The sequence below is a fragment of the Heloderma suspectum genome, chromosome 2, assembly GCF_057233095.1.
Source record: "Heloderma suspectum isolate Gila_16-S chromosome 2, 16-S_ref, whole genome shotgun sequence".
Lineage (NCBI taxonomy): Eukaryota > Metazoa > Chordata > Lepidosauria > Squamata > Helodermatidae > Heloderma > Heloderma suspectum.
In genome coordinates this window covers 164,747,306-164,772,801 of record NC_139459.1, presented here as the reverse complement: position 1 = coordinate 164,772,801, position 25,496 = coordinate 164,747,306, and the positions used below count along the sequence as shown (strand labels likewise).

At 43.3% G+C, this 25,496-nt stretch overlaps 1 protein-coding gene across 10 annotated transcripts in view; it reads left to right on the top strand.

Moving 5' to 3' along the window:
• The window catches only part of NFIX (nuclear factor I X), a 247,403-nt gene that overhangs the window by 25,198 nt on the left and 196,709 nt on the right, over window positions 1-25,496 (top strand). The window contains exon 1 of one of the 10 annotated variants that reach the window (XM_084835735.1): window positions 1-25,496. This exon is cut by the window's left edge and continues 14,874 nt beyond it; it is cut by the window's right edge and continues 18,675 nt beyond it. The exons of the other annotated variants lie outside the window; for them this stretch is intronic. The gene's annotated coding sequence lies outside the window, so the exon portion shown is untranslated. 10 annotated transcript variants of the gene reach the window in all.

Sequence of the window (25,496 nt, the reverse complement as noted above, 5' to 3'; positions counted from 1 at the left end):
TCTGTTGTCTATACGTTTGTTTTTATTTTTGCTACACCCCTCTTACTTTTGTCACTCTATCCCATAGTGATTTCTCTTTTCTTCTACACCACTACAGATCTCTCCACGCCATTAAACCCGTTACCTGTTACCATTAAACCTTTTTTGGTACTGTTTTTATCTTTCCTTATCTTTGCTCCTTCAGGCTGGGTTCAGCAGCTTTACACAAGGCTTTCACTCCTCCAGCAGTTTACACAGTTGAGGGAATTTCAGATATGGGCCACAAGGCATGGCTGGCTGTTGCAGGCCAAAAAACCTGGTGCCAACTTCACGTGCCTTTGAATACAGGGAGAAGAGGAGCAATGCAGACACAAGGGGTATGTAGATGTTTTTCCACATATAGACTGAATTTGTAGAATGAGGAGCAGGACCATGCCCACTGGCCCTGCCCCAGACATTGGTGTGGCCACTGCTCCACTGTACACATATAGAACCCCTTTCACACTAACACCAAACACATGAACATTAGGAGCATGATCTCACCACCATCTACTCATTTAGTTCTCAGACACCTACTTGTGTGTGTGTGTGACCACAAAGGGACCACAGAAGTTCTTTCTGGGTTTCTCCTGTTACATCCAGCACAAGACATTTTGTTGCCCCATGTAGCTGGGCATAAGAATGTAAGAACAGCCCTGCGTGATCAGATCAAGGGTGAATCTGTTTCAGCATCTCTCCCCCCCCCCAATATTCAGAGATACATTACTTCTGAATATGGAGGTTCTATTTAGCTATCATGGCTAATAGTTGTTGGTATTTTTTAGAGGCACCCATTAACAATGCCAGATAGGTGTGCCACTGGATCACTTGCCAGGTTGCAGAAGATGCTGTGGTGAAACTCTTTGATTGCATGCTGTGTCACTGATGCCTCTATTGCATCAGTTAGGCCAGCCCTGCCTACAGCAAAAATATTTTCCGGCAGGGCAACTACCTACCTGTTCCTTTGTCTCAAAGATGCCAGGACTCTGTGGAACTCAACCACTCCGGACTCCTGACCTAGGGCTGAAATTACCCCGTTGTGTTCCACTTCAGTGTCCTCCGTCAAAAGAGTAAAAGTGGCAAGAGGAGGAGCGAGATCAATGTAAGATAATGGAAGACTCAGGGCATTTCTACACCAGCCTAAAATCCTGCATTTCAAATGGGGCTTTCTGCTTCCGTTTTAAATGCAGGATCACAACAGACTCCCTTTCCACGCGCTCCCCTTCCCCCCTCCTTCTCCCCATATCTGAGTCTTTCATTGATCTCGCTCCTCTTCTTGCTTTTCATGAGGAAACTGAAGCGGAACACAATGGGGTAATTTGATAGCTCGTTATCTGTGATCTATTTAAAAACGGAACAAAGGGCATTTAGTGCAGGAGGGTCACTGCATCCTGTAAGGAGCCCGCAAACTTCCATGAAGGAGCAATCTCAATCACAGGATAAAAGCCCGATGTGAAGGAGCCCTCAGATACGGGGAGAAGGATGGGGGGAAGGGAGCATGTGCAAAGGGAATCGTTTGTGATCCTGCATTTAAAACAGAAGCAGAAAGCCCTGTTTGAGGGGATCTCTACACCTCAAGTTTATTGCACATTCATGGTTGCTCACTCATTGAATTGTGCGGGTCCATTACATGACGTCGTTGTTGTCCAGTCGTTATTCCACTATTTCCTCCCACCTATCCCATGTTTTCCTCAAATGGAAAAAATGGGGTATTTTTCCAGATATGCGCAAATGGAGCGCCATGTCCTCCCCATGTATTTCTCCCCTAGTGTGAATGAAGCGCTGAGTGTGCTTGTTGGGGGTGTGTTCATGATGTCAAAGGTGGTGACGAAGGTCTGATGGGCATTCAGCCTTCCCGCACCTGCGCCATTTTGGCTCCTCGCCATTTTCAGCCTGCCTGTTCGAAACAGAGTGGCAGAGCGGCAGAGCAGCAGCGAGGGGGGTGGCAGAGCAGCAGGGACTGGCCAAAAGTGTGGAAGGGGGAGGTGGGGCCCGGGGAGATCGGTGGGGGGACTGTCAGCGTGTCAGTCCCCATCCACCAGTAATGTGCAAGGGGAGGGAAAGGGGCAGGAGCCCAGGAGCAAGCATCGCTGAAACTGGAGTGTGTGTAATGCCTCTTCACGGAAACATAACACTATGGGAATGGACATCTACAGAGAAGGAAGTGCGTGCAAAGGGAATCAGTTGTGATCCTGCATTTAAAACGGAAGTGGAAAGCCCTGTTTTAAATGCAGGATTTTAGGCTGGTGTAGAAATCCCCTTAAATGCAGGATTTTAGGCTGGTGTAGAAATGCCCTTCGTCTCCACAGTTTTTCTCCCCTCTCAATCTACCTGGCATCCTAGTTGCAGCTCTTCTGGAAGGAGCATACCGCTGAAATTAGTCCTCCCAGCTGATGGTGGCATTGTGCTGCTGACATAGGACATTGAGAGAAAAAAGGGCGGGAAACTCTAGAGAGGTGGATGTGGATGAGGTGTAAAATGGCTGCCGGAGAGACAAGACATGGGCGGGGGAGGGTAAGAGGCTACTTCCAGTGAGGGGATGTGAGCCGGAATACAGCCAAAGGCAGAATGCTAACATTGCGGAGATACTGTAGATATTTGGTTAAGGACATCGTTCACACGCAGGCTCATTGTACTGGCACGTACGTAGAGAAAGTATTCTGTCACTGTTGATTTACCTCAGTTACCCTTGTGGGGGAAAATGCAGTTATACAATTGTAATTCAACAGCTACTACTAAACGTTTATTCAGCTCCAGCACCGTAGACAACAACAACAAAAAAGGCAATGCTCTTTGGGTGGCTCTGTCCCAAGTTGCATTGGTTTAAATCAAGAAGAAATGTTAAACTTCAAACTGGCACAGAAGGTTTTTTGTGTGTTTCTGTTTGCCCTGGAACCAGATTTACATAGGAATGTGCAGTATTGCACTAGAGTGCCACTCCAGAACTGAGCATTTTTGGATATTCATAGAATCTAGACAAGGAAGGCAACAGTAATCAGGGACAAAGACGTTGAGAACAATCTAAGACATCAGTCCCTCTCCATTTGCATTATAGCTCACATTTGGGCCCACCACACTAACTACAGCAATCCATGTTAGGCCCCAGTTGTCCCTTTCCACACTGGCCCTAGGCACACTTTGACTCCTATTAATCTAGTGTAGCTGTTGATTTGTTGCTTGTGATGATGACTATTAATAACAACAACAATAATTTAGAAGTTGTTGTTGTTTTGTTGTTGTTGTTGTTATTATTATTATTATTTACATAGTGATAGCAGGAGCATCTGAACAGCCATTCATTTTCCTTTCCCAGGTTATTTGTGTGCTTGGAATCTGTTGGCTGGAATGGTTCAGGGAGAGGTTCAGATAGCACTACCTACTTAGAAGCTGACAGATGCTCTGGTCTATTTATATTCTAAATTGACAAAAATCTTCCAAATTATCTATCAAAACTCAACCCACAAAAACACAAAAATGCAAGCAAATATTATTGGCAGTTCTGGAAATATATTTTTTACATTTCTAGGGGCTGATTCAATTTTTTTTTTAGGACCCAGCATTAAATTTATAGATACTAGCTCTGTGTTAGCTAAATAAATATTTCAAATTGCAACATGCCAGCATCAAATTTCTACATGCCCCAATAACTGAGTGTCTTGGATTGTTTCTCCCCGAGTCCTGATAACTGGTGCATTAAAATTTATGTTTTTGGTACACCGTAGGTGCACAACCAGAATGTTATATGGTGTTGCTGTGTTGACAGTCTGTATGGTATCACTACAATTCTTACTTATCATTTAATCAACTGTTTTTCTTCTGACTAGTTATTTGTATCTTCAAAATTTGCATGTGTTTTAAAACTGTGTCAGGTAATGCTGAACATAAGTGCGGCAGTTACCAAATTATGGTGTTTGTGATGACATTAGCAACCACATCAAGTAAAGTGAAAACTGTGCCATAAGTAAGCATCATAAATCACTGATGTCTGTTCATTCCCAGTGCTTATCACTTAGCTTATCTTGCTGCGCCTGGAGTTCTGAAAAAGAATCTGTGCAGCAACATTAACATGTAACAAAATGAAGTTCTTCCAATTATTTTTAAGTGTGTGTGTGTGTGTGTTTGAGAGAGAGAGAGAGAGTTTTAAAAAATTAAACCTTCATCTTTTGGTAGAAGTTCGTAGTTAAAATCACAGAATTTGAATTAGGTCATGACTGATGAAAGTGTGTGACCTTTAATACAGATGTACACATAATCATTCCAGTGGTGGTTGCTCACCCCCTGCTCCTTCACTTGCCTGAGTTCTCCTCCTCTCTCACTCCCCGCTCCCAGTGACATAGAGTAATTTCAAAGTGAAATGTATGTTCTAGCCAACATTGGTATTACATTCAGATTTTTGATGTGGGAAATGCAAAATAGCATTGTGTGAGAAAGTAGCCTTGAGTATTTTAAATCAAATGCAATGATATTTCCAGTTCATCTGTAACTATTTGAATGCTGCTGTACGAAAATAATAGTGTACACTACAGATTGGGAAACTGTATTTTTGATGGCCTGGTGGTACTGACTTTTGTACAACAATTCTGTATTATGCTGGTGTTCAGGGAGATAGAGGAGGTTCATGGCAGCTTGGTGCAGGGCTTCTGTGGATTGAACGCTAACTGACTTATTGAACTGTTGCCTTGAAAATGATGTAAGTTGATTCAAAATCAGGCTTGTCAATGATTTAAGAAGAAAAACACAAGGTAATAATGTTCTTTTTGTCTGGGTTTTTTTTTTGGTGTTTCTTTGGGAAAATGGATAAAGCTAAGGTCATGACCACATGTGAGCAGCCACTCTAGCCTAGAGGCCAGTGGAACCCTCCTTTCTTCTTCCCCCTCTTCAGTGTGCATATAGAAGTGTGCGCGCTCCTCAGTGCATTGTCCATTACTTGGAATGGGAGGTTGGCATGCTTCCTGCTTACCTGTGAAGCCACCTCTCTCCTTCACATGGCTGTAGTCCTTAAGACACTTCTTCCCCAGGTTAATTTAGTTTTATGTCTCTCTTAAAGGATTCCAGGCCCCTCTCATGCTCAGCAACATAAACAATGCATGTTCACACCTGTTTGTATTATTAAGAGTGCATTCCTATTGGGATGGCCGTAAGCCTCCGTACTTGGAGGCTTACAGCCATCCAGTGTAGGAGCAGTGGAGGCGATCTTTGCTTCCATGCTCCTCCTGCTCTGCATTTCAGATATTGGGGCTCTACGGAGCAGGAGGGAAAGAGGCTGGGGAGGCCTGGGGATATAGTTCTCTCTGTGCCAGCTGTGAGGGGGAGGGAGTGGGAGGTGGGATTCCTGGCTCCGAGGTCGGAGTGCTTTCTCTGACCTCAGATCCAGGAATCCAAACTATCCTATGGCCCCCCCAGACTCTGTCTAGGGGCCATAGGATTGTTCTGCTTGACTTTTTTTTTTTTTGCGAGTTGGGAGCCAAGAGTTCAAATCTCATCTCAAGCAAGCACCAGTCTCTCAGCCTCAGCTGCCCCCCCCCGCCTTTGCAATAGGAAGACAATAACTGGGCTACCTAATGGGATTGCATGTGGAGGGGAAGGGTCATATGGGAAGTGGTGTTTCCTGAGAACTGCCTTGTAGCTGGATCAAAATAAAGACCCAACTAGAGTAGCACTCCCTTGGTTCCAGATGCCCTGGGAATCCCTTAAGCAGCATGTGATGGAAATAGCAATCCTATGTTTATCCTTGGCATCGGGTAGGCAGCGGTTTCCTATTTCAGTCTTGAATATAAGCACATGCTGGTGGCTATAGGCGACCAGGAATTGCATGCAAGTGAATGCATGGAATTCCGTGCAGGTTGGTGGAGGAGTGATGGAGCTCTCTATACCTCCTCTATGGTCAGCATAGAAATGCAGCTCTCCATCTCTTCTCTGCCAGTCCCCAGCACAGTGGTAAATTTTTCCTAGCCTATTTACAGGGTTGCTCTATACACTGTAGGCGAAATCCAATACCTGCTTGAGCAACTGGAGTTTCCCTTCCCCTCCTACTATGTACAGCTCCCCCAGGCCCACCTAACTCTGTGCAGAAGATGTTTAGGGCACATGGGGAGGGGAGTTTGCAGGAGGGGAGAGGACATCAACCTTTCCTTCCTCTTTCTGCTGATGGAAGCTGTTCCAGCAAGAGGAGTTAATCAGATACCACTCTAATAGTGAACTCACTCTCTAAGTGTGGATTCCTATATAGTCAAAATAGCACCATCCACACACAAGAGGAAGGTATCATCAGGCTTGGGGAACTGTAAGGTTAGGAGGAATACAAAAAAAGTTGGGAACTTAAAATCTTCATCAGCCCTATGTGGATTGAGCATGCTGAGTGGGCACAGTATGCTGATGGACTGTTGGGGTGGGGGGGATGAGAGAGAGAATGGAATGGCGCATCCTCGAAGAGGGCATGGCTGGCAGGCTGAAACCTAACTAAGAACATTCCACCCTGCAACATTTTGTTGTAGGTCCCGCTTGCTACTCCTAAATAAGGAAGTCTGTGTATTTTTTTCAGTTTTGTATTCAGCAAGGTGAAGTGTCTCATGTTATCTCAAATTTTGGGTCTTCATCTGAAATTTTCCCTCCAAGAGTTTTAAACAAAGTATTTCTTAGGTTTGTGTGTGTATGTAAAGTGCCTCTACAGAGAGATGTATGAGGAATGTGCCTTCTTATTTCTGAAGTGGTTTCAACGCTCCCCCCCCCCCGCTACTTCTTTTTACGGATGGACTCTATTTCTCAAAAGCTACAGTAAATTTGTTAGTATTTAAGGTGCCACAAGACTCTTTGTTGTCCTTTCTGACCAGATTATTATGGTTTTATTCAGCAAATATTATGTGATATTTGGTTTTCAGGTTGGCATCATTATTCTTTACAGATCTGAGGTTTTAAAAATACAATTAGAAAGTTAATTTTTTTCTTAATATTTCAAATCTGTATTTTTGTATTAAAGTGTATGCATACATCCTGGGTAATGTATAATCCTTTAACCATCGTTCGTGCCTGTCTGGTCCCACAACATTGCTACTTGATTGTTGCTTCTAAATTTTATCAATAATCACCTGGGTGGTTAGGCTTTGTGCTTATTACTCAAATGACGTATTGGTCCTAAGGTATTGCTCTCTCCCCAAAGCTGTTCATCTTTTAGTGGAGGCGGCAAATTATTAATGTCTAAATGTTTTGTGTTTGGTGTGCATGTCCATGTGTTCACCTTAAAGGAGAGGGACAGGGAAAGCAACTATAGAAAAAAGCATATTTCTGCAAACCATGTTTTGTAGCTGTTCTTTTTCAGGCCTTGTCTACACTGCTTTTGCTACGTATCAGTTCTGATTCTGTTTTGTCTGCTCTGACAGACAGCTGAGAATTGGTGCTGGTATAGCATTGCCACAATGAAAACTGAAGACAGATAATGCCCCTGATTCAGCTGGCTGCGCAGCAAGATTATATGTGGATGAAAATCCTGCAAATTGGAGCCAGTTGTGTTCTCCTGTTCTTTCTTTTCTGATTAGTGTTTCTTTGCCTTCTTTTTTGTGCATTGCAAACATTCCTGATATTGTATAGTCTTGCATTAGGTGACAATTATAAAATATTCGTAAGAAATAAAATCTTACTATGCAGAAGAGCAAACAGAAGGGCAAAATCCACCTACATGAAGATGAAGAGCAGCCCAGGTATCCTGGCATAACCAGCATGTGTTCAAGTACTGCATGAAGAAGAAAATTTGTACTAGGTATCAGAGCTGGGAAAGACCAGGCAAAGTAAAGCAAATGCAAATATAAGCAGCAAGAACCAAAAGAGCCTGAAATGTGATGGTTGAGTAGCACTTTGAATCTCAGTCTCTCATGTTCAAATATTATACCACAATTACTCTCTTCCTTCTCTTTCTGATTGATTGATTGATTTCTTTAGTGTGAGTGGGGGTGGCAGAGATTTGGTTCCCGCACAGCTGTTGCACTAGAGACTTTTGGGTTGGAGACCATATGGGCATTTTCTACTGTGTTGCAACTGCTAAACTGTCCCTAGGCCAGATGTCTAGTTTTTCTGTACTAGTAGAATTATTTTGGAGTTGAGTTTGAGCACATTTTGCAACTCCACTGTGCCACGTACTCTGCGCAAGTCCAAAATGAAACTGTTGCATTTCTGCCATAGAATGAATGAGAGACTTTCAAATCAAAATCACTGGCCACACAGAGCTTCTGCTTCGACAGCCAGTTTCCATTTATAGAAGTCTACTCCCATCTTCAGGCTGTGAGCTTGAGGTAGCCACTGAAGGACCTGTTTCCCATGAATTGGTTAAATCTGTTTTTTTTAAGCCCAGTTATAATTAACAACTTCTTGTGACATCAAGTTCTGCTGGCTAACTGTGTAGTGTGAGAAGAAAAGGATTTTAAGTTCCATCTATTTCTTGTCTTTTGGGAGGGTCAATATTACTGCCCTGTGACTCATGATCACTGTTCATGATCTTTTTGTACTCATGTCTTATTACCCCTTTTATTTCTTTTCATACTTTCAACTGTATATAGACCAATTAATTTTGTTAGCAGTGGGATTGATATCTAAGTGTGTGTGTGTGTGTGTGTGAGAGAGAGAGAGAGAGAGAGAGAGAGAATGTATATGTGGGGTGGACATACAGAAAACTGAGCTGTACTTCACTCATTAATTCATTTGTCCAGCATATACTTTTCTTGTATGTTACTTTAAAACAAAATAAATATGGGGGTTGGACTCAATGGTCTTATATAGCCCCTTCCAACCCTACTATTCTATGATTCTATTGTATGATTCTATGAAATGACTTAAAATGTTAGTTCTGGCTTGTCTAGCATCCACCCAAACCCAGCCCCAGGGAAACGTGTCTTTGTGGTTAAAAGATACACAATCTCTCATTCTTCTTTGCAGAAGTGAGCATTTGCACAAAAATGCTCACTTCTAAATCTAGCCATAGTAAGTCAATGGTAAATAGAAATTGATGGCACAAGACTGAATGGACAACCAGCTTAGGCTGTGACCTCATCTCCATTTTAAACCACACTAGCCATGCCAGTTTACTGCTGCTGCACTGACTTCTGTATTCAGGGCTGGATTAATCAGAACATATGTGTGCTCAGCCACCTGCCTCTTATTTGATGTGAGCATCGAGCAAGGTTGATGTTCCGTTATGAAAATGGTTTCGTTAAAAATAAAGTCTTAGTTCCAGCTGTGGTCAGTTGAAGACATAGGGCCAGTTCTCACGATCAAAATAAGCCACCATGGCTTATTTAAGCCACAATTCTGGAAGTTGTTATGGAAATTGCACCTGGCATGCACGACAATTTAAATAAACCACCACGGTGGCTTATTTTGTTTGTGCAAACCAGGTCACTATGTTTTACTATGAAAGTTCACTATGTTCAGTGAATTCTTATGCACTCTGAATGAAGCTGATTGTTCAGTGATGTGCTTGCTATTGAAATCTTATTGTCTCTATGAATGGCTGCCAAAGTGACCTTAATGGGTGATACACAGAGATTATAATGTAGCAGTGATGTGAGAGGTGACAAAAATAAGGCTAGTGTCTGCATCAACTATCTTCATATAATCTGCTGATGGTATTAATGCATAGATGGGCACAGTCTTCACAACCTGTGTGGTTTCACTGTTTGATTTGCATTCCACTTCTGGGTTTTCTTCCACAACGCCATCTACCTCTTTAAAACAGTAGAAGGCTGTGATTGATGAAGTCCAGAGTCTTGTGTTCTCCCTTCCTGGCCATTGTCCTGACCTGTCCTGTCCCTCTTTCCTCATTATTAATGCATTCCCCTCGTCACCATTTACATGTGTTTTGTTGAATTACCATAATTGAAATGTGCACCCATTCATCTTGTCACTTTGCTGATTTTGTCTGTAACCAGAAGCTAAAAGCCTACTTGTTTCATGATCCCCCACCAGAGGTTTTTCGCAGTTTCCCAAAACTGACTGCTTCATGATCTCACACAGTGTAGCCTCTCTGTTTTCTGCATTATGCATTATATTTACTGGGGTGGACATGGGTACTTAGTTGACTGGATGTGATTACTCAAGGTCAGTGTTTATTAAGGAAATAAATAAGCCCTGTCCAGCATGAATAGGAAGTTTGAGTGTTTGGGAAATGTGTGAAGGTCATCTCTGGGACAGCAGTGAATGAAATGTGACGTGTACTGGTGCATACATAGCTCAAGATGCATTCATTAGGAGTCACTTTTCATATTATGTTTCCATATTCTCTCTCTCTCTAACATAATATGTAAGAAAGTAGCCAGAAATGCCTGAAGATGTACATATGTCTTTGTAACTTGTCTGAGTTGCAAGCCTGACTACTCACAAGTGTTTGATCTGCTTCTTAGATTTTTACTTAATGACTGAGTTGTGAATGAACAGGACCCAATTGCTCCCACTGAGCTAAACAACTCAGGGATGCTCCATCTCTGAGCTGTTTATCATGATGGCCAAATGGAGAACTCTGGGTTGTTGAGAGAGAGACAACCTAGAGTCGGAACCAGAGTTAGGAACCAGAGTTAGTCGGAACCAGAGTTTCCAGAGTTAGGTTCCTCCCATTTGCAGCAGGAGTGATCAGGGTTGTGTTTTTTTTAAACTCTGAGTAGTTATGATGTGTGAAAATTACACACATATTTGCAAGTTATAAAGGTCTGTATTTTAAAATGTTTCCTAGGTTACTTCACTAGTCTGGTCTTCAGGAGAACTATCCTGTGTGTTGTAGGGGGGAATGGAAAAAATGCCCCCACCCCTCCTGTGCTAGCCAAATTAACCTGACAGGGCTTAGGAAGTGATGGTTCTTCTGCCACAGATCCGCCCCCACTTCCATAGGATTGGAGTGCCAAGTTCTGAGGCAAAGGCAAAGAAGCGTTTAGCAACTACTACCACGTCATGATGTCTGGCTTGGTGCTGGTGTTACATTCCAACCCAGAACTATTTCATGCAAATGCTGGAGCATGGTTTTGCAGTGCTACACTGGAAGAAACTACTGGCACCACAGGGTTCTTGTACAGAGTTGTTATAGAAATTGGTGGAGAGGGGTGTGACAGACACTGGGTGGAGCTGGGGATGACTCACTCACATGGCATTCTGAAGACTCTTTGGAGCCTGGAACAAACCTGTGTATAGGAGAGAAGACGAATCCTGCTAGATTAGGTCAAAGGTGTATCTCAGGGGTAGGCAATCTGGTGCGCTTCAGATGTTTTGGACTACAACTTCCATAAGCCCCAGCCAACATGGTCAGTGGCCAAGAGTTATGGGAGTTGTAGTCCAAAATATCTAGAGGGCGTCAGGTTGCCTATGCCTGGTCTGTCTAGTCCAGTATCCTGTTTCTAACTGTGGCCAGCTAGATGCTCCCAAGAGGCCTGCAAGGAGGGCATGAAGGCAACAGCCTCCCCAACCACTGTTTGTACTCTAAAAACTGCTATGCAGAGGCATACTGTTCTGACCCTGGAGGTTCTGTTTAGCAGTCAATCCTAGTAGCCCCTATAGACCCATCTTCTACTCACTTGCCTAATCCCCTTTTAATGCCCTCTGAAAGCAAACCGAAGGACCTACATATCTGATAGTACCTTTTATTATGGGGTTGCACTGGACTGACAGTCAATTGGCCCCACTTGCCAAACATATGCAACATTCTACAAGCCCACTTGGAAGCCTTTGTAGTTCCACATATCTGTAGGTAAGTCAAGGCACAAATGAGTTGTGTGCATGGCAGCAATGGTGCTTCAAAGATAGATAGCAAAAACAAAACAAAACAGGTTAACTATTACAATAGTCCCTTTTGTGGTGACAAGGTGTTTCCTGCCTTGCTTCTTCCTTGAAGATCCCCTACTATCTTAGAATCTTTCTAGAGTCAGGGAAGTGAGCACCTTATTTTTCTTCCTCTCATGCAAGCAAGAGTCCTACAACTCATTCCACGTTCCCTTTGACTTGGAGGAGGAAGTTGCAGACTGGCCCCTGACCCCGTACTAACATGTTGAGTTTCCTACCTGAGCCCTGTTATTTGACATTGTCTCCCTGTAGAAGGAAGCAGAAGCATCCTACTCACAGAGCCTGATAAACAGGATATGTCCTTCCCTTCTTGCCAGACATTCCTATTAGTTTTTTGTTTGCTCCTAGAATGGAAAAAATCAAGGCAACTTACTCTACTGTACCTGTTTATTGGATAATGGCTTACTGAAGGGTTCACTTTAAAAATAAAAGACAAATATTTATGTTTTGGTAGAAATAGATCTTGACCTGGTCTATGCAGAGAGTTATATCGGTTTAACAGAGTTAGATAAATCAGTGAAGGTTACTGGCATTTTGGATGCCAAAATCAATGGCCTCACCTCTGGTGTTTCTAAGGCTTCAGTCCTATGCTCACATATGTGGGAGTAGGTCCCACAGAACTAAGTAGGGCTTACTTCTGAGTAGACATGTATAGGATTGCAGTGCATATCTTTTTTTTTTTTAAATCTGTGCTCGGAGTAATACCTTTCGAATCACCCTAAGAGTCAAGAGACTGGATCCAACCTGGATCTGACAAACTGAGCCTCAATGTGACCTGTAGAGCTGTTCTGAAAATGTGTTATCTTGTCTACTGCGTGTGTTGGACATTTAGACATCTGGCTACAGGTTTTTAATACATCTGGCCATTTGAGTACACCTGGATGGAAAATTACAGATCTGAAAAGGTGCTATTTTTCTTAACCTTTACAGGTTAGCAATGTTTGTAGGGACACCTGAAACAGTGTTCTTTTCAAGCTCTCCTTCTTTAAAAGAGAGCAAGCCAAGCTGGTCCACAGGTGACTTTTGAATGTCTAAGTCAGAGAAAACAAATGCTGTTCTTTTCCACCCCCATCCACCCTGGTTATATAATAATAAGTGAAATAATAATTTGCTGCCCCTAAAATTTCTCACCTTAGCCTGTTATGTGTAGCTTTAGCTTGGTAGCTGCCCATGCTTCAGAATGCCTTTATTTAAAACCCAAACCACTTTCATGAAGTTCCAGAGACATGGTTGAGTTCCATAATTCTTCCACAACCCTTCAACTTTTGAAGTCCATGAGGCAGCAGTGGTTTTGTCATCATCTTGATGCAAAACTTCAATGGCAATGTTAATGGGGCTTCAATTGGTGGAGTGTGAGATGCGTACAAATATTGTTTTCCCTTCTGTCTGGTAGAGATAAGTGGGGAATGGGGCATTGAGGGGTGACAGGGGAGCCAGAACAGAATCTGGCTGATGATGAGCATAGCCAGGGTGGCGCTTGGTTTGTCACGGACAGAACCTAGAAGGATCCATCAGGTTGTAGGCAGAGCCTGATGGATCTGTGAGTAGGGTCAGTAGCAACCCCCACCCCACCTCCATCATTTGTGAAACCATTATTGATGTATACTGGATTGTCAGACCTCTGTTGTTTACCTGCCAGGAAGCATTTTTACTGTTGGGCTCAGTTGGAAATCCTAGTTCAGGGCAAGATTTTTAATTAGAGATATGAGAATAGCAGAACTTGTCATTCATAGAGTTTGGACTTCCAAGGTCCTGCTCTTAAAAGTGCACAAATAAAGCTGTTGACTAGTTGACATGGGGAAGTGTCACTGGATCTTTTTGTGACCTAGTTAATATTAATAACAAGGAGTGAACTCCAAAAATTACAAATCCTCTTTGTGGAAAGAAAGTGGGGCATTCGCAGGGTAGGCTGTCTCCCATCAGCAGCTATTCCACCTGGCTGCCTCAGAGGGAGAGCGGAGACAGCAAGGCCAACTCTGTTAGTCTGGGTGGAACCAACTTCTGTTAGGCTCCCCTCTCCCTCCCACAACTGCTTCCTCCTGCAGCCTGGCAAGGATGTAGTGTTATGTGTGAGCTAGAATCTGAATTTACTTATTGTCTTTCCAGTTTTCCAATTATATTGAATATTTTTCCAGTTATATTATAAACTGCTTTGTGTGCATTGACAGAAAAGTGGTAAATAAATGTAGCAAATAGATTTTTTAAAATGTCAGCAGCTTTGATCATTTGTGGAACCTGAAGGAATAGTAAAGAGATTCTCTTCTTCACGTCCCTATGTTCAATACAGTGTGGCCTTCCCTAACCAGGTGCCCTCCAACTACAGTGCCCATAAGCACCAGCCAGCATGGGCAGCGATCGGGGATGTTGGAAGTTGTAGTCCCAAACATTGGGGGTGCCAAGTTGGGGAAGGCTGAAAGAGATTGCTAGTATTTCAGATGCCACATCTACATATACCATGGGTGCAGAACCTCCGGCCTGTGGACCTAATCTGGCCTGTGGAGGCTCTCCCTTCAGCCTGTGAAGGCTTCTGCTGCTTCCTCGGGCCCCACCTCCTTATACTATACATCTACTATATCAGATGGGAGGACGAGGTGGAGAGTGGAATCTCCGGTTATCTCTGATCACAGGTTGGAGAGAACAGCAGGGATTCCCCTGCACTGCTGCTTTACTGCACATGGACTTTCCCAGTTAGGGAAGCTTCACATGCAGTGAAGCTGAGGCCCCTTCTCTGTTTCAGGAGTAAGGAGGTCTCAGCCAACTTGGCTTCACCTGCCTCGCCTCTTTCCACCATTGGGACAGCTGGGACAGAGCTGGCCGAGTCCCCGTTGCTCATCCGATGAAGGAATTATGCTGACTCAGCTGATTTGGCTTCACCTGCCTCCTTCCCCCATTATATGGTCCCTGGAGGGCTGGGCAGAGGGGTCATCTGGCCCCTGACCTATAATTGGTTCTGCACACCTGACATACACCACCATCATGTCTGAATTGAGAGTTACCCAGTTCATTTCCTGACACACAACCTGAACAAGTTAATTTTTAAAAGAGGAAACAAGACCCCAGAGTGTATAGCTGCTATTTATTTGGGAGCATATATATTACCTATACACTGGGATTAAGACTCTGGGCTCTTTCACAGGGCTTTTTGTGTCTGCAGTTGTCATTCTTCATTCACGGTATTTCCTGTGTGCAATACACAATGTTGTCCTGCAGCAGCTGTCCTGCACCTTCTCCCTGTTTTCCCCATAATATTTCTTTATGTGGAAAATGCGGTATTATTTGCAGCTGTGCAATGGATCTGCCATCACTTGCCCGTGTATTGCTGACATTACACTATGACATGCTTTGTGTAGGCAGGCATTGGGCAGTGTGGTGTTAACGTCATGTAGTTATGATGACTGGGTGGGAGTGTCACTCTCCCGCACCTCCCTTGACCTCCAGTCCCTTCGCCATTCTGCTCCTGGGAACAACACTGGGAATTTCGGAAGTGCAATTTTATTTATTTATTTATTTATTTATTGCATTTATATCCCACCCTTTTTCCTCTTGCAAGGAACCCAAGGCGTCTCACATTATCCTCCTCTCCATTTTATCCTCACAACAACCACCCTGTGAGGTAGGTTGGGCTGAGAGTCTGTGACTGGCCCAAAGTCACCCAGTGAGCTTCCATGGCTGAATGGAGACTAGAACCCAGATCTCCCGGCACCCAGTCCAACACTCTCACCATTACAACCAGCATTTCACTAGTACAGCATGGCAGAGACCGCTGCTGCTCAGAACACCTGCAATGTTGCAACCCCTTTCCACTCAATCCCCTCCCTCGGTGAATGTTCAAATGAGAAAAGTGTTACTGCTTGCTTTGACAAGGACAATACTGACTTGTGCGCATGGGGGATGGCGGGGGAGAGCAGACACCTGAAGTTGCAAACATACTGTGGATTGTATATAGAAGTTGCCTAGGTACGGATTGGAGGCAGCAGAAGCGAAAAGGGGAGGCAAGAAAGTTGAAATGGAAGAAGTTCATGCTGAGAGGGGGGAGCGGCTACCCCAGAGGGAGTGGACAGTGGACCTTCAACAGCATCTGATAACATCCCACCAGGCTCCATCCACCAGTGTAAATGGCAGGTAATGTTATGTAGTAAAAGAAAAACCAGCTGTGCAAAGAACCTATTTAAATCCCGCAAAGAATCTAGAAGCAGAAGCCCCAGTAAGTTGTGAGATAAAAAGCCTGGTATGGTGAAACTCTTTGAAATATGTATTAAATTATACAGTGTGGTTGAATGATATAGACAAATAGGCTGAGATATTCAAAAAGTTAATAACTGAAGTTCATTTTTACATATTTTATTGTTTGGGCAAAGGTACTGAGCTGAGATTTGGGGCTGAAATGTAACTTCTTTAAACTTAAGAGACGAATTACTAACATATAGACAGTGTAATGCTATGCAGGATTTGAGGCTGTCTGAGTGTCAGTCTACACAATAAATTAAATACGTAGCTGACCCTCTCTCTGTTTTTACTCACAAGTAAGCACATGGGATGCTGAGGTTTAAAACTCACCCCCTGCAAATACTTGTTTTCCAAAATTCATCTCCCCCGCACCATGCAGGGACTAAAAAAATGCGGGGGGGGGGGACTTCAGTTGTTATCACGAGCTGTGATTTTGGAAAACAAGCAGTGCGGGAGGTGGGGGGAAGTTTAAACCTCCACTAGCTGTGAATGGTGCACATGGATCAGGGCCCTGTATAAGAGTACTTGTGAGTAAGAGTAAGAGTCACAAGTAAGAGTACTTGTGAGTAAAAAAACAGAGAGGGTCAACTGCATGCTGCGTATTTAACATATTGTGTCATTTGATCCTGAGTTCAATGGGATTTACTCTAGTAACTGTGCAGAGAATTGCAGGCATACATGTCTATGCCCTGATTCTAGACATTTATGTGACATAATGGCTTGCTCCTCTGTTCATTTAACTTGCTCCTCTGTTCGTTTAAGGCAGCCTTCCCCAACCTGGTGCTCTCCACATGCTTTGGATTATTATTATTATTATTATTATTATTATTAAACTACATTTATTGTTTATTACATTTCTATATTGCCCCATAGCAGAAGCTCTCTGGGCGGTTTACAGAAGTTAAAACATTAAATACAATATAAAAAGTTTAAAAGCCATTTACATAAAAGCACACAGACAAGATATACAAACAACATATAAATAAAAACAACTTTGAACAGTCAGTCATAACTAAGACACATCCAGGACCAATTAAAACTCATTACAAAGATTACAACTCTCAACATTCCTGACTATTGGCATTGTCAGGGTGGACACTGAGCCCATAGAATCCCAGAGTAGTTCTGATTCTGAGGAAGAGCAGTCGCTCCTGGGAGAGGAGCGCGCTCTTTTTTCCCAGGGCCAACAGCTGATGGAGATTCCTCCCGCTTAGATAGCAGTCCTGGGAGTGACAGAGCGCGGGAAACAGACTTGATGGATGCGCAACGCCGACGCAGAGAGCGGCGCCAAATGGAGGGCGCAGAAAGGAGGTGTAGTGCTCGGTTGGCGCGCAAACAATGGCTGCGCCCAGAGGATCCAAGGGAAAAGGGGGGGGACTCTCCCTAGTCCTTAAGTTCAGGGGTCTGCCAGTAGTTCCCTTTCAAACGGCGACCAACTGTTCCAACTTAGGGCATAGGTATTCTGCTGCTCATATCTAGTTGCTAATGGTAGAGTTGTTAAGTTGTAAAAGAGGAATAAAGCTTTGAAAATAATCCTTTTGTCTGTGTCTGGACTTGGCTACTGCATTAGACTGAGAGAGGCCTCCAAGGAGTCCTTGACAGGCATGCTGGCTAGGGCTGATGGGAGTTGAAGTCCAACACATTTGGAGAGCATCAAGTTGTGGAAGGTTGATCTAAGGGGTGATTTTTGCTAACTCTCCTTCCCATCTACACCATTCACATGGGATCCCCAACCTCCAGAAGGTTTTTAGGGGGTACAGCGGCTTGCAGAGGAGACTGGGAGGTGGGAAAGCCCCATTCCACAAATGAAATCTGTTCTGTTCATGGAAAGGTAGTTAGGATCCAAGCCAATATCTTGATGTGACATTGGTATAACATTGTGTGTGTGATGGCATAGTTTTACATTAAATGTATTTTTCACAGTTTATAATCCTGTCACTCTGATCTTAAGTGGGTCCTTCATGTGGCTTTTCTACCACCAGTGAAGGTTTTGAGTTATTCCCATTGTGACGGATGGTACAACAAATTTGAGGATCAAACTGTTAATGGCCCTGTTCACACATAACGACAACCCATGGGTTGTTTGATGAGATGTGCGAACCCGGAACTCTGGGCTGTTGAGGAACAAACAACTCAGAACCAATAGTTCCTAGGTTGTTGATGAAAGCACATGCAAAGCAGAAGTTGTAAACGGATGGGAGGCAGTGTGCTCCAACTTGGCCCCCCCAATTCATGGGTTAGATAACCCATGAATTGGCATTATGTACTAACCAAGTCACTTGTACCTTTTGCTCTGCATTTCTGATCATTTTGGCCATAGTACTGTAAAGGAGAAGACTGGGAATGCAGAATGGAAAAAATTAATCAAAGTGTGTGTATGTGTGTGTGTGTGTATGTGTGTGTGTGTGTGTGTGTGTATATATATATATATATATATATATATGGAGAGAGAGAGAGAGAGAGAGTATCTTGGTCCAATTAATGTTATGTACTTTCATTCCAGGAAGCATATTTCCTCTTTATTTTTTGCAGTGTTACAGTTACAGGGCAATCAAGTGCAGACGTGGAGACATGAAATATGATTAAAGAGATCAGTATTTACTTTTTCCCGTGAAATCTTTCTTCTTGCAAGAATTTGGAGCTGCAAATTTGTTTCCTTTCTCTCACCACCTAGGAATCTGGCATCTGTTTGAGGGAATCCATTTTCTTCTCTCTCCCCCTCCCCCCATCCCTCCCCCCATCTCTGTCTGATTTTTCCCTTTTCTCTTCATGTGAGAAAACTAAAAGAACTTTATTTTTAATAGGCGACAAAGATAAGTACCTTGTAGCATCTTATTTTTACATTTTAGTTTATGGCTTTCATTTGCCTATGAATACTTAGATATCTGGCTGCATTTAAAGGGGAATAGGAAAACAACAATGGGAAAGGCTTTTCAGGCAGAAACCTGCAGGTCTTGGTTCCAGAAGCTGAACTGTGCCCTAAAGCAAAAGGATATGAGGATTAAATTAAATGAGAATAATTAATTTTGTTGTTGCTGTTGCCGCCACTTAGGCAGGGTTTGAATCTATCCAAGAAGCCTTGCCACAGGCAAATGTGTGGATCTTTTTAACATGAGGCACAGTAGTGAGTTTATTTTATTTTAGTTTTGGTAGGTGAAAGGTGGCTTTAAAAGGGAAGGTTGGCAAGCAGGAAAATAGGCATTCAAAGCAGAACAGCAGGATACTTGGGGCCGAGAGCTCAGAACGTTCTTTGGCTTCAGTATGAACTGGGGAAAATCTTGACATTTTTTGGGAGCCTTATCCCTTGCATTCTGTGGAAGAAGTTATATTCTTCTGAAGTTGAATTTATCTCCATTAAATGGGGAGGCATGTAGGAGAATTAAACTTGCCCATGTTCAGGTGGTGTCAGCACTGACAAATCACCTAGGAGAGAGGTACTTGCTGTAAATATCTGAGTACCAGGGAGAAACCCAACCTGAACTTTTTCCCCTCCCCTGTCTTGACTCCCAGCCTTCCTGCAAAAGCCTTCAGATATGCTTTGATTAGTGAACACCCTGCTTGCATACCAGTTTCTAGGATACTAATGCTAACTAGTTAGGCAGCTTCATCTCTTCAAACTTCTCCCTAATTCTTTTAGCTTTCTTTTGCTTTCCTGTTTTGCTTTTTTAGTGTGGGTTAAACCCTGTCTAAATATTGTCACCTTAATTCCCCCCCCCCTTCTTCTCTGTGAGTTTACTCTCAGTAGCTCAACAGTACACCATTTACTTCAAGAGGTCTTTTTTCTGTATAGCATTAACATCAGATCCAAGAATTGAGAGGTTAATTGAGAAGACAAGTCTTGCTTCTTCTTTTGTTTCAGATAACCATTTAAAGATGTTTAGAGGTAGTAACTGTTTTTTTTTTAAATGTTGCAATGCACCTGACAGACTACTTCCAGTGAAGAATGGTGGTACTGTACTGCAATAGAAACAGTACCAGGTTTGGCTGTGAAGTCCAGTGTGGAAATCACCCCATAGCAATGAAGCTCAGGGCCAAATTAGATGTCCACAGGAGATTAGTGTACAGGATCTCCCACTTGGGGGGGGGGTTCCAAAGCAAACCAGGGGGTGAGGTGGGGAAACGGTATTGGATTGGGCCTGTGGTGCTGGGGAATGAGATGTTTAAGCCTTTTCCCTATGTACCCACTGACATCACACACATCCTGAAGCTGCTATTTGCCCTGCGGGTAAAACCCTTCCAATTCCAGTATTTTATTATTTATTTATTTACAACATTTGTATACTGTTCCACATCAAGACAGATCCCAGAGCAGTGAACAATACAAATACAAAATAGGATAAAATAATAAAGGGGGGGAAAGGAAAGGTTCCTCCTGTGCAAGCACCAAGTCATTGCTGACTCCTAGAGGGACACTGCTTTCGCTGGCGTTTTCATGGCACACTGTAGCGGGGTGGTTTGCCATTGCCCATGTTAAAATAATTAATATTTTTTAAAAAGAAACAGAATTCTGATAGACCATGGCTTGTCAGTCAAGGAAGGGTTGTTGAAATAAAGGAGGCACCAGAAACAATACAATGTTGGCGCCTGCCTGCCCTACAAAGGCAGGAAGATCCATAGGTAGGGGGCTACCACACTGAAGGCTCTTCTCCGCGTAGACTACAATCCGGCCATAGGTCGATGTGGAACCACCAGGAGCATGCCCTCTGATGACCTCAGTGACTGGGGAGTTGGTAAGGGAGAAGGCGCTCTCTTAGTTACCCTGGTCCCAAGTTGTTCAGGGCTTTGTACACTAGTACTAAAACTCTAAACCTGAACCAGTAGCGAAGGAGATGCATGCTGAAAAGGGGCAGCTCCCTACAACAGCTGAGCTGCTGCATCCTGCAGTAGCTCCAGCTTCAGTATGGTGCATGTATGTGTTCTCCTGTGAGGAGGGGATTTAAATTAGGGAAACAGTGGGGAATGAAAGGGTTAAACCCCTCCCCAATGGCATGGCTGCAATTCAAATTGGTTACTTTGATGTTTAAAAAGAAGTGAGAGATCCTGTTCATATGTCATGTCTAGTTTGGCCCTTAGTGGGTTTGACAGACAGAAACAAACTCTACCACCTCCTTATTGTGCCCTCTTTTTACTGTAGTCCTGATTCTCAGTTTGGGAAGGGCTGTCACAAACGAGAAGCTAGTCTAGCTGGTGGAGTTACTAACTTTTGATCTGTAGCAGTTAGCAGCTGATGATAGTGGTTGCTGCACTCACATGTTTGTCTGCAGCTTCATAAACTGTGGTTTATGTAGCTGTGGCCATGCACTCCTCCCTTGCCCCTCCTGTTCCCTCCTTGGGTTTGTTGTGGAGATCCTGCTTTGCATTAAGACAGAATTCCCCATTCTGTCTGAAGCAGGGAACTCTGATGTAATGTCAGTTGACAATCCAGGGTAATAAGCCACAACACTTGTTCACAGCTTCTTCAACTGTGGTTTATGGAGCCAGGATGAATGTCTCAATGTGCACAATGTTTAGCAATATACTGTGAAAATCTTCACCTGTTTTTTTGCATATTGGAACACTGTTAAAAGCACAGAAATAGGCCATGCTCTCAGGAGTATCGCTAGGCCTTGTCACATGGGTCTCAAGCCACAAATCTATTCCTCAGTGTCCCAAGTGTGCCACTGCTCCCCACACCTACTGTGTAGTTCACTCAAAAGTGAGAGTCTGGTAGCTGCTGCCCAACCAGGCACTCCATAGCTAGCACCTGGCTAAGGCTAGGTAATGGGCAGGGGTGAAGCCCTGAATCTTTTGATGATCTAGCGATGCCTCTGCATGCTATTCCATCCCCCTTTCCCTTCCTGGACATGACTGTACTAACTGAGCCAAGACACTTTTCAAACTCGGTCTCAGTCCTGGGGGTGACATTTAATGCACAAAAGCAGAGCTGGTTGAGAAGCTTTCACATTGGCATCTAAACTCAGCGTAGCTGCCAAAAGTTGACCATACGTTTACTTCATGGTAAGTAAAGGTTCTTGGTTAGCACGCTTGCAGGAGTGACAACCTGTGATAACTCTATGCACTCTCTTTCCTACTTAATGCAGGAACTTTCCAACTTCTTTTACTCCTAAACATTATTATATCAAGTAATGTAGAGCCTAGCAAAAGGAGGCTTATGTGGGCCAGAGTTCCTGAATCCCTGAGGTAAAACAGAATATTCTTAAGGAGAAGTTTATATAGCAGCCTTTCCCAACCTGGTACCCTTCCCCTCTTGGTTTCCTCATGCTAGCGGGGAATGATGGGAGTTGCAGTCTAACACATCTGGAGAGCACCAGGTTGGGAAGGCTGTTCTTCAGGGAAGACTGAAGAAGAACAACCTCAGGCATATAAGAGAATAAACGAAGTGAAATACTTATCAAGCTTAGATGTTAAAAGCTGTGGAATAGTTTACAGTTCTTAACCATCTCCAAGTAGTTTTTACTCAATTTCCATTAGATGTAGTGATCTTACACTACATGTCTTACAGAGTAAGGCCAGCTTTCTCTGTGTCACTCCAGTGGACTAGTAGTTATGCCAAGAAGGTATAAGTGGGCCTGTACAACCTCTTACCAACTAATGCAGAGCACTAGCCCTTGGACTATTAGCCTGAGAAGCTGCTTGGCTTTCCAGCATGCCTGGGATTGCAAAAATAGGAGAGCTGTCAAGCATCCACTGGGCTACGATACATGGCTGCTGGACTGCATCTGGCATGGTGGGTAGCACATGTTGTGCAGGCCTGCTGCATTTCTTCTAGAGGAAGAACTTGTTTTGGCTTAATTCCTTATAACATGTAGTTATGTTGATGCTGCCAGTTTGAGAAACTTTAGTTGCAGGTTTTCAAAATTATCATTTTTTAAATTTCTGGTGTGGCATTCTTCCACTGTTCAGAAATGGAGTATTCATTCCCCATCCCCAAAATGTGAACAGCAGCATGGCTATTTCACCACAGCAAGTTTATCCACCCTGCAGCATCCTTCTGTCCAGCTTTTATTTGGGAATGGGATATCATAGTACTGATTCTAGGCTGGACTAGCTGGGCTTGAGCACCAAGGATAACATCTCCTGTTATTGTGTTAATTGTATAGATCTGTGAAAAGTGGCATTAAATGTTCGAACATAAAATTCTTTAAGGATTGCCCCATAGTTATGGGACTCCCTTCCCCTTGAGGTTCACTCAAGCACTTTCTGGAAATGTTGCAATGTCTTCTTATTTGTATTGGCTTTCAGTGGGCAGGAGAAGCTTTTAAGGGTGTGGGATTTTAGGGATTTTTTTTATTACAGATGTGTAATAAAGGGAAAGAGGCTGGCCACATGGTACATTTAAAAGTTTATATCTGCATATATATATATGATGAGGCTGGAAATAACCTTTTTTTTATAAAAAGAAGAGATTCTTAGGATTCTATAAAAATCCCCCTATGCAAATTGCATACGAAATGAAAAAGTTATAACCTTCACTCTTGTCTTTAGACAGCTATTAATTTAAATATATCCTATGAGTCTACCTTTCCCAACTCATTTTACAACTGGATCATTGATGGACTACCATAACAGAAGAGAATGGAACTTTACACCCAGTATATTGTAATAACCCTTGCCCTAATGCAAAGCTTCCCTAGAACATCCATAGCTCCTGTGAAAATAATTCTACTTCACAAATTTGTTAACATTTCATAGAATCATAGAATAGTAGGGTTGGAAAGGGCCTACAAGGCCATCGAGTCCAACCCCCTGCTCAATGCAAGAATCCAAGTCAGAGCATCCCTGACAGATGGCTGTCCAGCCTCGTCTTGAATGCCTCCAGTGTGGGAGAGCCCACCACCTCCCTAGGTAATGGGTTCCATTGTCGTATTGCTGTGGCAGTCAGGAAGTTTTTCCTGATGTTCAGCCGGAATCTGGCTTCCTGTAACTGGAGCCCATTATTCCCTGTCCTGCACTCTGGGATGATCGAGAAGAGATTCTGGCCTTCCTCTCTGTGAAAATCTTTCAACTACTTGAAGAGCACTATCATATCTCCCCTCAGTCTTCTCTTCTCAAGGCTAAACATGCCCAGTTCCTTCAGTCTCTCTTCACAGGGCTTTGTTTCCAGTCCCCTGATCATCTTTGTTGCCCTCCTCTGAACCCTCTCCAGTTTGTCTGCATCCTTCTTAAACTGTGGTGCCCAGAACTGGACACAGTACTCCAGACGAGGCCTAACCAGTGCTGAGTAGAGGGGAACTAGTACTTCCCAGGATTTGGAAGCTATGCTTCTATTAATGCAGCCCAAAAGAGCATTTGCCTTTTTTGCAGCCACATCACATTGTTGGCTCTTATTCAGCTTGTGATCGACAACAATTCCAAGATCCTTCTCACTTGTAGTGTTGTTGAGCCGCATATCCCCCATCTTGTAACTGTGCATTTGGTTTCTTTTTCCTAGGTGCAGAACTTGGCATTTATCCCTATTAAATGTCATTCTGTTGTTTTCTGCCCAGTGCTCCAGTCTATCCTGATCACTTTGAATTTTGTTTCTGTCTTCCAAAGTATTAGCTATCCTGCCCAATTTTGTGTCATCTGCAAATCTGATCAGCATTCCCTGCACCTCCTCCTCCAAGTCATTAATAAAAACGTTGAAGAGCACTGGGCCCAGGACTGAGCCCTGTGGTACCCCACTCATTACCTCTCCCCAGTTTGAGAAGGTCCCATTGATAAGCACTCTTTGAGTCCGATTCTGTAGCCAACTGTGGATCCACCGGATCGTTGTTTCATCTAGCCCACTTTGAGCTAGTTTGCTCATCAGGATATCATGGGGCACTTCGTTGAAAGCTTTGCTGAAGTTGAGGTATATTATGCCTGCAGCATTCCCACGGTCCACAAGGGAGGTTACTTGATCAAAAAATGAGATCAGTTTAGTCTGGCAGGATTTGTTCTTGGCAGATGCATGTTGGCTTCGAGTAATCACGGCATTGTTGTCAAGGTGCTTACAGTAGATTGCTTTATCATCTGCTCCAGAATTTTCCCTGGAATTGATGTCAGACTGACTGGTCTGTAGTTCCCAGGCTCCTCCTTTTTACCCTTTTTGAAGATAGGGACGACATTAGCCTTCCTCCGTTTATTATTAGGTTTTTGTACCAAATGGTGTTTTGGTATTTTTCCTAAATGTTTGCTTTTCCTTTGTGAGTGTAGCATCTCTAAAATGTGTGTGCTCCTTTGCACATAAAAGGCTGGGATGCTTGAAGTGGGGAATGAACGATCTGTTCCTTTTGAATATATAGTATTGCTCTGTCCTTGTGGGCTCATGAAGCACAGAGCAAAGGCACCATTTGGTAGAAAGCTGGGATATAAATTTAATAAACCAACAAATGTGAAGTGTATTGCTCAGTCCCAGTATTAAAATGATGCTTAAGACCCTTTGACATGGCCCAGTCTCATAACTTTGTTGATGTGACACA